This window comes from Phyllobates terribilis, unplaced genomic scaffold, assembly GCF_046119375.1.
Source record: "Phyllobates terribilis strain yellow unplaced genomic scaffold, ASM4611937v1 Scaffold_4__5_contigs__length_816908805, whole genome shotgun sequence".
Classification (NCBI taxonomy): domain Eukaryota; kingdom Metazoa; phylum Chordata; class Amphibia; order Anura; family Dendrobatidae; genus Phyllobates; species Phyllobates terribilis.
The window spans coordinates 789,237,682-789,255,402 of record NW_027362764.1 but is presented as its reverse complement, the minus strand read 5'-3'; the positions used below and the strand labels follow the sequence as shown (position 1 = coordinate 789,255,402).

The 17,721-nt window shown below is 29.5% G+C and overlaps 1 protein-coding gene across 8 annotated transcripts in view; it reads right to left on the bottom strand.

The window, feature by feature from the left end:
* Positions 1-17,721, bottom strand: part of ADGRB1 (adhesion G protein-coupled receptor B1) — a 911,276-nt gene that overhangs the window by 160,444 nt on the left and 733,111 nt on the right. The window lies entirely within an intron of this gene.

Genomic DNA, 17,721 nt, shown 5'->3' with positions numbered 1-17,721 from the left:
TATTATTTTTTTTTTTTTTTCCGCAGGCGTGGACTTTTTAATTTATTTATGTATATGATCTGATTATTTTAATGTTTTTTTTTTTTTTTTGCATATATAACCCATGTGATTTGTCTTTTTGTAATACTGGATGATTTTTGTTTGTTATAATTGTATTTATGTTTGTTTTTATAATAAAAATTGCCCCCTATGTACAAGAATATAACTACTATAATACTGCCCCTATGTACAAGAATATAACTACTATAATACTGCCCCTATGTACAAGAATATAACTACTATAACACTGCTCCTATGTAGAAGAATATAACTACTATAATACTGCTCCTATGTACAAGAATATAACTACTATAATACTGCCCCTATGTACAAGAATATAACTACTATAATACTGCCCCTATGTACAAGAATATAACTACTATAATACTGCTCCCTATGTACAAGAATATAACTACAATAATACTGCTCCCTATGTACAGAAATATAACTATTACAATACTGCCCCTATGTACAAGAATATAACTACTATAATACTGCTCCTATGTACAAGAATATAACTACTATAATACTGCTCCTATGTACAAGAATATAACTACTATAATACTGCCCTCTATGTACAAGAATATAACTACTATAATACTGCCCACTATGTACAACAATATAACTACTATAATACTACTCCTATGTACAAGAATATAACTACTATAATACTGCTCCAACGTACAAGAATATAACTACTATAATACTGCCCACTATGTACAAGAATATAACTACTATAATACTGATCCTATGTACAAGAATATAACTACTATAATACTGCCTCTATATATAAGAATATAACTACTATAATACTGCCCCTATGTACAAGAATATAACTACTATAATACTGCCCCTATGTACAAGAATATAACTACTATAATAATGCCCCTATGTACAAGAATATAACTACTATAATACTGCTCCAACGTACAAGAATAGAACTACTATAATACTGCACCAACGTACAAGAATATAACTACTATAATACTGCTCCCTATGTACAAGAATATAACTACAATAATACTGCTCCCTATGTACAGGAATATAACTATTACAATACTGCCCCTATGTACAAGAATATAACTACTATAATACTGCTCCTATGTACAAGAATATAACTACTATAATACTGCTCCTATGTACAAGAATATAACTACTATAATACTGCCCTCTATGTACAAGAATATAACTACTATAATACTGCCCACTATGTACAACAATATAACTACTATAATACTACTCCTATGTACAAGAATATAACTACTATAATACTGCACCAACGTACAAGAATATAACTACTATAATACTGCCCCCTATGTACAAGAATATAACTACTATAATACTGCTCCTATGTACAAGAATATAACTACTATAATACTGCCCCCTATGTACAAGAATATAACTACTATAATACTGCCCCTATGTACAAGAATATAACTACTATAATACTGCCCCTATGTACAAGAATATAACTACTATAATACTGCCCCCTATGTACATGAATATAACTACTATAATACTGCCCCTATGTATAAGAATATAACTACTATAATACTGCTCCCTATGTACAGAAATATAACTACTATAATACTGCTCATTATGTACAAGAATATAACTACTATAATAATGGCCCTATGTACAAGAATATAACTACTATAATACTGCTCCTATGTACAAGAATATAACAACTATAATACTGCTCCAACGTACAAGAATAGAACTACTATAATACTGCACCAACGTACAAGAATATAACTACTATAATACTGCCCCTATGTACAAGAATATAACTACTATAATACTGCTCCTATGTACAAGAATATAACTACTATAATACTGCCCCCTATGTACAAGAATATAACTACTATAATACTGCCCCTATGTACAAGAATATAACTACTATAATACTGCCCCTATGTACAAGAATATAACTACTATAATACTGCCCCCTATGTACATGAATATAACTACTATAATACTGCCCCTATGTATAAGAACATAACTACTATAATACTGCTCCCTATGTACAGAAATATAACTACTATAATACTGCTCCCTATGTACAAGAATATAACTACAATAATACTGCTCCCTATGTACAAGAATATAACTATTATAATACTGCCCCTATGTACAAGAATATAAGTACTATAGTACTGCTCCTATGTACAAGAATATAACTACTATAATAATGCTCCTATGTACAAGAATATAACTACTATAATACTGCTCCTATGTACAAGAATATAAGTACTATAATACTGCTCCTATGTACAAGAATATAAGTACTATAATACTGCCCACTATGTACAAGAATATAACTACTATAATACTGCTCCAACGTACAAGAATATAACTACTATAATACTGCTCCTATGTACAAGAATATAACTACTATAATACTGCTCCTATGTACAAGAATATAACTACTATAATACTGCTCCCTATGTACAAGAATATAACTACAATACTGCCCCTATGTACAAGAATATAACAACTATTATACTGCTCCTATGTACAAGAATATAACAACTATAATACTGCTCCTATGTACAAGACAATAACTACTATAATACTGCCCCCTATGTACAAGAAAATAACTACTATAATACTGCCCCCTATGTACAAGAATGTAACTACTATAATACTGCTCCTATGTACAAGAATATAACTACTATAATATTGCTCCTATGTACAAGAATATACCTACTATAATACTGCTCCTATGTACAAGAATATAATTACTATAATACTGCCCCTATGTAAAAGAATATAACTACTATAACACTGACCCTATGTACAAGAATATAACTACTATAATACTGCTCCCTATGTACATGAATATAACTACTATAATACTGCCCCTATGTATAAGAATGTAACTACTATAATACTGATCCCTATGTACAGAAATATAACTACTATAATACTGCTCCCTATGTACAAGAATATAACTATAATAATACTGCTCCCTATGTACAGGAATATAACTATTATAATACTGCCCCTATGTACAAGAATATAACTACTATAATACTGCTCCTGTGTACAAGAATATAAATAATATAATACTGCTCCTATGTACAAGAATATAACTACTATAATACTGCCCCCTATGTACAAGAATATAACTACTATAATACTGCCCACTATAATACTCCTATGTACAAGAATATAACTACTATAATACGGCTCCTATGTACAAGAATATAACTACTATAATAATGCTCCTATGTACAAGAATATAACTACTATAATACTGCTTCTATATACAAGAATATAAGTACTATAATACTGCCCACTATGTACAAGAATATAACTACTATAATACTACTCCTATGTACAAGAATATAACTACTATAATACTGATCCAACGTACAAGAATATAACTACTATAATACTGCTCCTATGTACAAGAATATAACTACTATAATACTGCTCCTATGTACAAGAATATAATTACTATAATACTGCCCCTATGTACAAGAATATAACTACTATAACACTGCCCCTATGTACAAGAATATAACTACTATAATACTGCTCCCTATGTACAAGAATATAACTACTATAATACTGCCCCTATGTACAAGAATATAACAACTATTATACTGCTCCTATGTACAAGAATATAACAACTATAATACTGCTCCTATGTACAAGACTATAACTACTATAATACTGCCCGCTATGTACAAGAATATAACTACTATAATACTGCCCCCTATGTACAAGAATGTAACTACTATAATACTGCTGATATGTACAAGAATATAACTACTATAATACTGCCCCTATGTACAAGACTATAACTACTATAATACTGCCCCTATGTACAAGACTATAACTACTATAATACTGCCCCTTATGTACAAGACTATAACTACTATAATACTGCTCCGATGTACAAGAATATAACTAGTATAATACTACTACTATGTTCAAGAATATAACTACTATAATACTGCTCCTATGTACAAGAATATAATTACTATAATACTGCGCCCTATGTACAAGAATATAACTACTATAATACTGGTCCCTATGTACAAGAATATAACTACTATAATACTGCCCCTATGTACAAGAATATAACTACTATAATACTGCCCCTATGTACAAGAATATAACTACTATAATACTGCCCCCTATGTACAAGAATATAACTACTATAATACTGCCTCTATATACAAGAATATAACTACTATAATACTGCCCCTATGTACAAGAATATAACTACTATAATACTGCCCCTATGTACAAGAATATAACTACTATAATACTGCTCCTATGTATAAGAATATAACAACTATAATACTGCTCCAACGTACAAGAATATAACTACTATAATACTGCTCCTATATACAAGAATATAACTACTATAATACTGCCCACTATGTACAAAAATATAACTGCTATAATATTGCTCCTATGTACAAGAATATAACTACTATAATACTGCCCCTATGTACAAGAATATAAATACTATAATACTGCCCCCTATGTACAAGAATATAACTACTATAATACTGCCTCTATATATAAGAATATAACTACTATAATACTGCCCCTATGTACAAGAATATAACTACTATAATACTGCCCCTAAGTACAAGAATATAACTACTATAATAATGCCCCTATGTACAAGAATATAACTACTATAATACTGCTCCTATGTACAAGAATATAACTACTATAATACTGCCCCCTATGTACAAGAATATAACTACTATAATACTGCCCCTATGTACAAGAATATAACTACTATAATACTGCCCCTATGTACAAGAATATAACTACTATAATACTGCCCCCTATGTACATGAACATAACTACTATAATACTGCCTCTATGTATAAGAATATAACTACTATAATACTGCTCCCTATGTACAGAAATATAACTACTATAATACTGCTCCCTATGTGCAAGAATATAACTACAAAAATACTGCTCCCTATGTACAAGAATATAACTATTATAATACTGCCCCTATGCACAAGAATATAAGTACTATAGTACTGCTCCTATGTACAAGAATATAACTACTATAATAATGCTCCTATGTACAAGAATATAACTACTATAATACTGCTCCTATGTACAAGAATATAAGTACTATAATACTGCTCCTATGTACAAGAATATAAGTACTATAATACTGCCCACTATGTACAAGAATATAACTACTATAATACTGCTCCAACGTACAAGAATATAACTACTATAATACTGCTCCTATGTACAAGAATATAACTACTATAATACTGCTCCTATGTACAAGAATATAACTACTATAATACTGGTCCTATGTACAAGAATATAATTACTATAATACTGCCCCTATGTAAAAGAATATAACTACTATAACACTGACCCTATGTACAAGAATATAACTACTATAATACTGCTCCCTATGTACATGAATATAACTACTATAATACTGCCCCTATGTATAAGAATGTAACTACTATAATACTGCTCCTATGTACAAGAATATAATTACTATAATACTGCCCATATGTACAAGAATATAACTACTATAACACTGCCCCTATGTACAAGAATATAACTACTATAATACTGCCACCTATGTACAAGAATATAACTACTACAATACTGCCCCCTATATACAAGAATATAACTACTATAATACTGCCACCTATGTACAAGAATATAACTACTACAATACTGCTCCCTATGTACAAGAATATAACTACAATACTGCCCCTATGTACAAGAATATAACAACTATTATACTGCTATGTACAAGAATATAACTACTATAATACTGCCCCTATGTATAAGAATGTAACTACTATAATACTGCTCCCTATGTACAGAAATATAACTACTATAATACTGCTCCCTATGTACAAGAATATAACTATAATAATACTGCTCCCTATGTACAGGAATATAACTATTATAATACTGCCCCTATGTACAAGAATATAACTACTATAATACTGCTCCTGTGTACAAGAATATAAATACTATAATACTGCTCCTATGTACAAGAATATAACTACTATAATACTGCCCCCTATGTACAAGAATATAACTACTATAATACTGCCCACTATGTACAACAATATAACTACTATAATACTCCTATGTACAAGAATATAACTACTATAATACTGATCCTATGTAAAAGAATATAACTACTATAATAATGCTTCTATGTACAAGAATATAACTACTATAATACTGCTCCTATGTACAAGAATATAAGTACTATAATACTGCCCACTATGTACAAGAATATAAATACTATAATACTACTCCTATGTACAAGAATATAACTACTATAATACTGCTCCAAAATACAAGAATATAACTACTATAATACTGCTCCTATGTACAAGAATATAACTACTATAATACTGCTCCTATGTACAAGAATATAACTACTATAATACTGCTCCTATGTACAAGAATATAATTACTATAATACTGCCCCTATGTACAAGAATATAACTACTATAACACTGCCCCTATGTACAAGAATATAACTACTATAATACTCCAATGTACAAGAATATAACAACTATAATACTGCTCCTATGTACAAGAATATAACTACTATAATACTGCCCCCTATGTACACGAATATAACTACTATAATACTGCCCCCTATGTACAAGAATATAACTACTATAATACTGCCCCGATGTACAAGAATATAACTACTATAATACTGCCCCTATGTACAAGAATATAACTACTATAATACTGCTCCTATGTACAAGAATTTAACTACTATAATACTGCTCCTATGTACAAGAATATAACTACTATAATAATGCTCCTATGTACAAGAATATAACTACTATAATAATGCTCCTATGTACAAGAATATAAGTACTATAATACTGCCCACTATGTACAAGAATATAACTACTATAATACTGCCCATATGTACAAGAATTTAACTACTATAATACTGCTCCAATGTACAAGAATATAACTACTATAATACTGCTCCTATGTACAAGAATATAACTACTATAATACTGCTCCTATGTACAAGAATATAACTACTATAATACTGCTATTATGTACAAGAATATAATTACTATAATACTGCCCCTATGTACAAGAATATAACTACTATAACACTGCCCCGATGTACAAGAATATAACTACTATAATACTGCCCCTATGTACAAGAATATAACTACTATAATACTGCTCCTATGTACAAGAATTTAACTACTATAATACTGCTCCTATGTACAAGTATATAACTACTATAATAATGCTCCTATGTACAAGAATATAAGTACTATAATACTGCCCACTATGTACAAGAATATAACTACTATAATACTGCTCCTATGTACAAGAATTTAACTACTATAATACTGCTCCAATGTACAAGAATATAACTACTATAATACTGCTCCTATGTACAAGAATATAACTACTATAATACTGCTCCTATGTACAAGAATATAACTACTATAATACTGCTCCTATGTACAAGAATATAATTACTATAATACTGCCCCTATGTACAAGAATATAACTACTATAACACTGCCCCTATGTACAAGAATATAACTACTATAATACTGCTCCCTATGTACAAGAATATAACTACTATAATACTTCCCCTATGTACAAGAATATAACAACTATTATACTGCTCCTATGTACAAGAATATAACAACTATAATACTGCTCCTATGTACAAGAATATAACTACAATAATACTGCTCCTATGTACAAGAATATAACTACTATAATACTGCCCCCTATGTACAAGAATATAACTACTATAATACTGCCCCGATGTACAAGAATATAACTACTATAATACTGCCCCTATGTACAAGAATATAACTACTATAATACTGCTCCTATGTACAATAATTTAACTACTATAATACTGCTCCTATGTACAAGAACATAACTACTATAATAATGCTCCTATGTACAAGAATATAACTACTATAATAATGCTCCTATGAACAAGAATATAAATACTATAAAACTGCACACTATGTACAAGAATATAACTACTATAATACTACTCCTATGTACAAGAATATAACTACTATAATACTGCTCCAACGTACAAGAATATAACTACTATAATACTGCTCCTATGTACAAGAATATAACTACTATAATACTGCTCCTATGTACAAGAATATAATTACTATAATACTGCTCCTATGTACAAGAATATAATTACTATAATACTGCCCCTATGTACAAGAACATAACTACTATAACACTGCCCCTATGTACAAGAATATAACTACTATAATACTGCTCCCTATGTACAAGAATATAACTACTATAATACTTCCCCTATGTACAAGAATATAACAACTATTATACTGCTCCTATGTACAAGAATATAACAACTATAATACTGCTCCTATGTACAAGAATATAACTACAATAATACTGCTCCTATGTACAAGAATATAACTACTATAATACTGCCCCCTATGTACAAGAATATAATTACTATAATACTGCCCCTATGTACAAGAATATAACTATTATAATACTGCCCCTATGTACAAGACTATAACTACTATAATACTGCCCCTTATGTACAAGACTATAACTACTATAATACTGCTCTGATGTACAAGAATATAACTAATATAATACTACTACTATGTACAAGAATATAACTATTATAATACTGCTCCTATGTACAAGAATATAATTACTATAATACTGCGCCCTATGTACAAGAATATAACTACTATAACACTGCCCCTATGTACAAGAATATAACTACTATAATACTGCTCCTATGTACAAGAATTTAACTACTATAATACTGCTCCTATGTACAAGAATATAACTACTATAATAATGCTCCTATGTACAAGAATATAACTACTATAATAATTCTCCTATGTACAAGAATATAAGTACTATAATACTGCTCCCTATGTACAAGAATATAACTACTATAATACTTCCCCTATGTACAAGAATATAACAACTATTATACTGCTCCTATGTACAAGAATATAACAACTATAATACTGCTCCTATGTACAAGAATATAACTACAATAATACTGCTCCTATGTACAAGAATATAACTACTATAATACTGCCCCCTATGTACAAGAATATAATTACTATAATACTGCCCCTATGTACAAGAATATAACTACTATAATACTGCTCCTATGTACAAGAATATAACTACTATAATACTGCTCCTATGTACAAGAATATAATTACTATAATACTGCCCCTATGTACAAGAATATAACTACTATAACACTGCCCCTATGTACAAGAATATAACTACTATAATACTGCTCCCTATGTACAAGAATATAATTACTATAATACTGCCCCTATGTAAAAGAATATAACTACTATAATACTGCCCACTATGTACAACAATATAACTACTATAATACTACTCCTATGTACAAGAATATAACTACTATAATACTGCTCCAACGTACAAGAATATAACTAGTATAATACTGCCCACTATGTACAAGAATATAACTACTATAATACTGATCCTATGTACAAGAATATAACTACTATAATACTGCCCCTATGTACAAGAATATAACTACTATAACACTGACCCTATGTACAAGAATATAACTACTATCATACTGCTCCCTATGTACATGAATATAACTACTATAATACTGCCCCTATGTATAAGAATGTAACTACTATAATACTGCTCCCTATGTACAGAAATATAACTACTATAATACTGCTCCCTATGTACAAGAATATAACTATAATAATACTGCTCCCTATGTACAGGAATATAACTATTATAATACTGCCCCTATGTACAAGAATATAACTACTATAATACTGCTCCTGTGTACAAGAATATAACTACTATAATACTGCTCCTATGTACAAGAATATAACTACTATAATACTGCCCCCTATGTACAAGAATATAACTACTATAATACTGCCCACTATGTACAACAATATAACTACTATAATACTCCAATGTACAAGAATATAACAACTATAATACTGCTCCTATGTACAAGAATATAACTACTATAATACTGCCCCCTATGTACAAGAATATAACTACTATAATACTGCCCCCTATGTACAAGAATATAACTACTATAATACTGCCCCGATGTACAAGAATATAACTACTATAATACTGCCCCTATGTACAAGAATATAACTACTATAATACTGCTCCTATGTACAAGAATTTAACTACTATAATACTGCTCCTATGTACAAGAATATAACTACTATAATAATGCTCCTATGTACAAGAATATAACTACTATAATAATGCTCCTATGTACAAGAATATAAGTACTATAATACTGCCCACTATGTACAAGAATATAACTACTATAATACTGCCCATATGTACAAGAATTTAACTACTATAATACTGCTCCAATGTACAAGAATATAACTACTATAATACTGCTCCTATGTACAAGAATATAACTACTATAATACTGCTCCTATGTACAAGAATATAACTACTATAATACTGCTCCTATGTACAAGAATATAATTACTATAATACTGCCCCTATGTACAAGAATATAACTACTATAACACTGCCCCGATGTACAAGAATATAACTACTATAATACTGCCCCTATGTACAAGAATATAACTACTATAATACTGCTCCTATGTACAAGAATTTAACTACTATAATACTGCTCCTATGTACAAGTATATAACTACTATAATAATGCTCCTATGTACAAGAATATAAGTACTATAATACTGCCCACTATGTACAAGAATATAACTACTATAATACTGCTCCTATGTACAAGAATTTAACTACTATAATACTGCTCCAATGTACAAGAATATAACTACTATAATACTGCTCCTATGTACAAGAATATAACTACTATAATACTGCTCCTATGTACAAGAATATAACTACTATAATACTGCTCCTATGTACAAGAATATAATTACTATAATACTGCCCCTATGTACAAGAATATAACTACTATAACACTGCCCCTATGTACAAGAATATAACTACTATAATACTGCTCCCTATGTACAAGAATATAACTACTATAATACTTCCCCTATGTACAAGAATATAACAACTATTATACTGCTCCTATGTACAAGAATATAACAACTATAATACTGCTCCTATGTACAAGAATATAACTACAATAATACTGCTCCTATGTACAAGAATATAACTACTATAATACTGCCCCCTATGTACAAGAATATAACTACTATAATACTGCCCCGATGTACAAGAATATAACTACTATAATACTGCCCCTATGTACAAGAATATAACTACTATAATACTGCTCCTATGTACAATAATTTAACTACTATAATACTGCTCCTATGTACAAGAACATAACTACTATAATAATGCTCCTATGTACAAGAATATAACTACTATAATAATGCTCCTATGAACAAGAATATAAATACTATAAAACTGCACACTATGTACAAGAATATAACTACTATAATACTACTCCTATGTACAAGAATATAACTACTATAATACTGCTCCAACGTACAAGAATATAACTACTATAATACTGCTCCTATGTACAAGAATATAACTACTATAATACTGCTCCTATGTACAAGAATATAATTACTATAATACTGCTCCTATGTACAAGAATATAATTACTATAATACTGCCCCTATGTACAAGAACATAACTACTATAACACTGCCCCTATGTACAAGAATATAACTACTATAATACTGCTCCCTATGTACAAGAATATAACTACTATAATACTTCCCCTATGTACAAGAATATAACAACTATTATACTGCTCCTATGTACAAGAATATAACAACTATAATACTGCTCCTATGTACAAGAATATAACTACAATAATACTGCTCCTATGTACAAGAATATAACTACTATAATACTGCCCCCTATGTACAAGAATATAATTACTATAATACTGCCCCTATGTACAAGAATATAACTATTATAATACTGCCCCTATGTACAAGACTATAACTACTATAATACTGCCCCTTATGTACAAGACTATAACTACTATAATACTGCTCTGATGTACAAGAATATAACTAATATAATACTACTACTATGTACAAGAATATAACTATTATAATACTGCTCCTATGTACAAGAATATAATTACTATAATACTGCGCCCTATGTACAAGAATATAACTACTATAACACTGCCCCTATGTACAAGAATATAACTACTATAATACTGCTCCTATGTACAAGAATTTAACTACTATAATACTGCTCCTATGTACAAGAATATAACTACTATAATAATGCTCCTATGTACAAGAATATAACTACTATAATAATTCTCCTATGTACAAGAATATAAGTACTATAATACTGCTCCCTATGTACAAGAATATAACTACTATAATACTTCCCCTATGTACAAGAATATAACAACTATTATACTGCTCCTATGTACAAGAATATAACAACTATAATACTGCTCCTATGTACAAGAATATAACTACAATAATACTGCTCCTATGTACAAGAATATAACTACTATAATACTGCCCCCTATGTACAAGAATATAATTACTATAATACTGCCCCTATGTACAAGAATATAACTACTATAATACTGCTCCTATGTACAAGAATATAACTACTATAATACTGCTCCTATGTACAAGAATATAATTACTATAATACTGCCCCTATGTACAAGAATATAACTACTATAACACTGCCCCTATGTACAAGAATATAACTACTATAATACTGCTCCCTATGTACAAGAATATAAGTACTATAATACTGCCCCTATGTACAAGAATATAACAACTATTATACTGCTCCTATGTACAAGAATATAACAACTATAATACTGCTCCTATGTACAAGAATATAACAACTATAATACTGCTCCTATGTACAAGAATATAACTACTATAATACTGCTCCCTATGTACAAGAATATAACTACTATAATACTGCCCCGATGTACAAGAATATAACTACTATAATACTGCCCCTATGTACAAGAATATAACTACTATAATACTGCTCCTATGTACAAGAATATAACTACTATAATACTGCTCCTATGTACAAGAATATAATTACTATAATACTGCCCCTATGTACAAGAATATAACTACTATAACACTGCCCCTATGTACAAGAATATAACTACTATAATACTGCTCCCTATGTACAAGAATATAACTACTATAATACTTCCCCTATGTACAAGAATATAACAACTATTATACTGCTCCTATGTACAAGAATATAACAACTATAATACTGCTCCTATGTACAAGAATATAACTACAATAATACTGCTCCTATGTACAAGAATATAACTACTATAATACTGCCCCCTATGTACAAGAATATAATTACTATAATATTGCCCCTATGTACAAGAATATAACTACTATAATACTGCCCCTATGTACAAGACTATAACTACTATAATACTGCCCCTTATGTACAGAAATATAACTACTATAATACTGCTCCCTATGTACAAGAATATAACTATAATAATACTGCTCCCTATGTACAGGAATATAACTATTATAATACTGCCCCTATGTACAAGAATATAACTACTATAATACTGCTCCTGTGTACAAGAATATAACTACTATAATACTGCTCCTATGTACAAGAATATAACTACTATAATACTGCCCCCTATGTACAAGAATATAACTACTATAATACTGCCCACTATGTACAACAATATAACTACTATAATACTCCAATGTACAAGAATATAACAACTATAAAACTGCTCCTATGTACAAGAATATAACTACTATAATACTGCCCCCTATGTACAAGAATATAACTACTATAATACTGCCCCCTATGTACAAGAATATAACTACTATAATACTGCCCCGATGTACAAGAATATAACTACTATAATACTGCCCCTATGTACAAGAATATAACTACTATAATACTGCTCCTATGTACAAGAATTTAACTACTATAATACTGCTCCTATGTACAAGAATATAACTACTATAATAATGCTCCTATGTACAAGAATATAACTACTATAATAATGCTCCTATGTACAAGAATATAAGTACTATAATACTGCCCACTATGTACAAGAATATAACTACTATAATACTGCCCCTATGTACAAGAATTTAACTACTATAATACTGCTCCAATGTACAAGAATATAACTACTATAATACTGCTCCTATGTACAAGAATATAACTACTATAATACTGCTCCTATGTACAAGAATATAACTACTATAATACTGCTTCTATGTACAAGAATATAATTACTATAATACTGCCCCTATGTACAAGAATATAACTACTATAACACTGCCCCGATGTACAAGAATATAACTACTATAATACTGCCCCTATGTACAAGAATATAACTACTATAATACTGCTCCTATGTACAAGAATTTAACTACTATAATACTGCTCCTATGTACAAGAATATAACTACTATAATAATGCTCCTATGTACAAGAATATAAGTACTATAATACTGCCCACTATGTACAAGAATATAACTACTATAATACTGCTCCTATGTACAAGAATTTAACTACTATAATACTGCTCCAATGTACAAGAATATAACTACTATAATACTGCTCCAATGTACAAGAATATAACTACTATAATACTGCTCCTATGTACAAGAATATAACTACTATAATACTGCTCCTATGTACAAGAATATAACTACTATAATACTGATCCTATGTACAAGAATATAATTACTATAATACTGCCCCTATGTACAAGAATATAACTACTATAACACTGCCCCTATGTACAAGAATATAACTACTATAATACTGCTCCCTATGTACAAGAATATAACTACTATAATACTTCCCCTATGTACAAGAATATAACAACTATTATACTGCTCCTATGTACAAGAATATAACAACTATAATACTGCTCCTATGTACAAGAATATAACTACAATAATACTGCTCCTATGTACAAGAATATAACTACTATAATACTGCCCCCTATGTACAAGAATATAACTACTATAATACTGCCCCTATGTACAAGAATATAACTACTATAATACTGCCCCTATGTACAAGAATATAACTACTATAATACTGCTCCTATGTACAAGAATTTAACTACTATAATACTGCTCCTATGTACAAGAATATAACTACTATAATAATGCTCCTATGTACAAGAATATAACTACTATAATAATGCTCCTATGTACAAGAATATAAATACTATAATACTGCACACTATGTACAAGAATATAACTACTATAATACTACTCCTATGTACAAGAATATAACTACTATAATACTGCTCCAACGTACAAGAATATAACTACTATAATACTGCTCCTATGTACAAGAATATAACTACTATAATACTGCTCCTATGTACAAGAATATAACTATTATAATACTGCTCCTATGTACAAGAATATAATTACTATAATACTGCGCCCTATGTACAAGAATATAACTACTATAACACTGCCCCTATGTACAAGAATATAACTACTATAATACTGCTCCTATGTACAAGAATTTAACTACTATAATACTGCTCCTATGTACAAGAATATAACTACTATAATAATGCTCCTATGTACAAGAATATAACTACTATAATAATTCTCCTATGTACAAGAATATAAGTACTATAATACTGCTCCCTATGTACAAGAATATAACTACTATAATACTTCCCCTATGTACAAGAATATAACAACTATTATACTGCTCCTATGTACAAGAATATAACAACTATAATACTGCTCCTATGTACAAGAATATAACAACAATAATACTGCTCCTATGTACAAGAATATAACTACTATAATACTGCCCCCTATGTACAAGAATATAATTACTATAATACTGCCCCTATGTACAAGAATATAACTACTATAATACTGCTCCTATGTACAAGAATATAACTACTATAATACTGCTCCTATGTACAAGAATATAATTACTATAATACTGCCCCTATGTACAAGAATATAACTACTATAACACTGCCCCTATGTACAAGAATATAACTACTATAATACTGCTCCTATGTACAAGAATATAACTACTATAATACTGCTCCTATGTACAAGAATATAATTACTATAATACTGCCCCTATGTACAAGAATATAACTACTATAACACTGCCCCTATGTACAAGAATATAACTACTATAATACTGCTCCCTATGTACAAGAATATAACTACTATAATACTTCCCCTATGTACAAGAATATAACAACTATTATACTGCTCCTATGTACAAGAATATAACAACTATAATACTGCTCCTATGTACAAGAATATAACTACAATAATACTGCTCCTATGTACAAGAATATAACTACTATAATACTGCCCCCTATGTACAAGAATATAATTACTATAATATTGCCCCTATGTACAAGAATATAACTACTATAATACTGCCCCTATGTACAAGACTATAACTACTATAATACTGCCCCTTATGTACAGAAATATAACTACTATAATACTGCTCCCTATGTACAAGAATATAACTATAATAATACTGCTCCCTATGTACAGGAATATAACTATTATAATACTGCCCCTATGTACAAGAATATAACTACTATAATACTGCTCCTGTGTACAAGAATATAACTACTATAATACTGCTCCTATGTACAAGAATATAACTACTATAATACTGCCCCCTATGTACAAGAATATAACTACTATAATACTGCCCACTATGTACAACAATATAACTACTATAATACTCCAATGTACAAGAATATAACAACTATAAAACTGCTCCTATGTACAAGAATATAACTACTATAATACTGCCCCCTATGTACAAGAATATAACTACTATAATACTGCCCCCTATGTACAAGAATATAACTATTATAATACTGCCCCGATGTACAAGAATATAACTACTATAATACTGCCCCTATGTACAAGAATATAACTACTATAATACTGCTCCTATGTACAAGAATTTAACTACTATAATACTGCTCCTATGTACAAGAATATAACTACTATAATAATGCTCCTATGTACAAGAATATAACTACTATAATAATGCTCCTATGTACAAGAATATAAGTACTATAATACTGCCCACTATGTACAAGAATATAACTACTATAATACTGCCCCTATGTACAAGAATTTAACTACTATAATACTGCTCCAATGTACAAGAATATAACTACTATAATACTGCTCCTATGTACAAGAATATAACTACTATAATACTGCTCCTATGTACAAGAATATAACTACTATAATACTGCTCCTATGTACAAGAATATAATTACTATAATACTGCCCCTATGTACAAGAATATAACTACTATAACACTGCCCCGATGTACAAGAATATAACTACTATAATACTGCCCCTATGTACAAGAATATAACTACTATAATACTGCTCCTATGTACAAGAATTTAACTACTATAATACTGCTCCTATGTACAAGAATATAACTACTATAATAATGCTCCTATGTACAAGAATATAAGTACTATAATACTGCCCACTATGTACAAGAATATAACTACTATAATACTGCTCCTATGTACAAGAATTTAACTACTATAATACTGCTCCAATGTACAAGAATATAACTACTATAATACTGCTCCAATGTACAAGAATATAACTACTATAATACT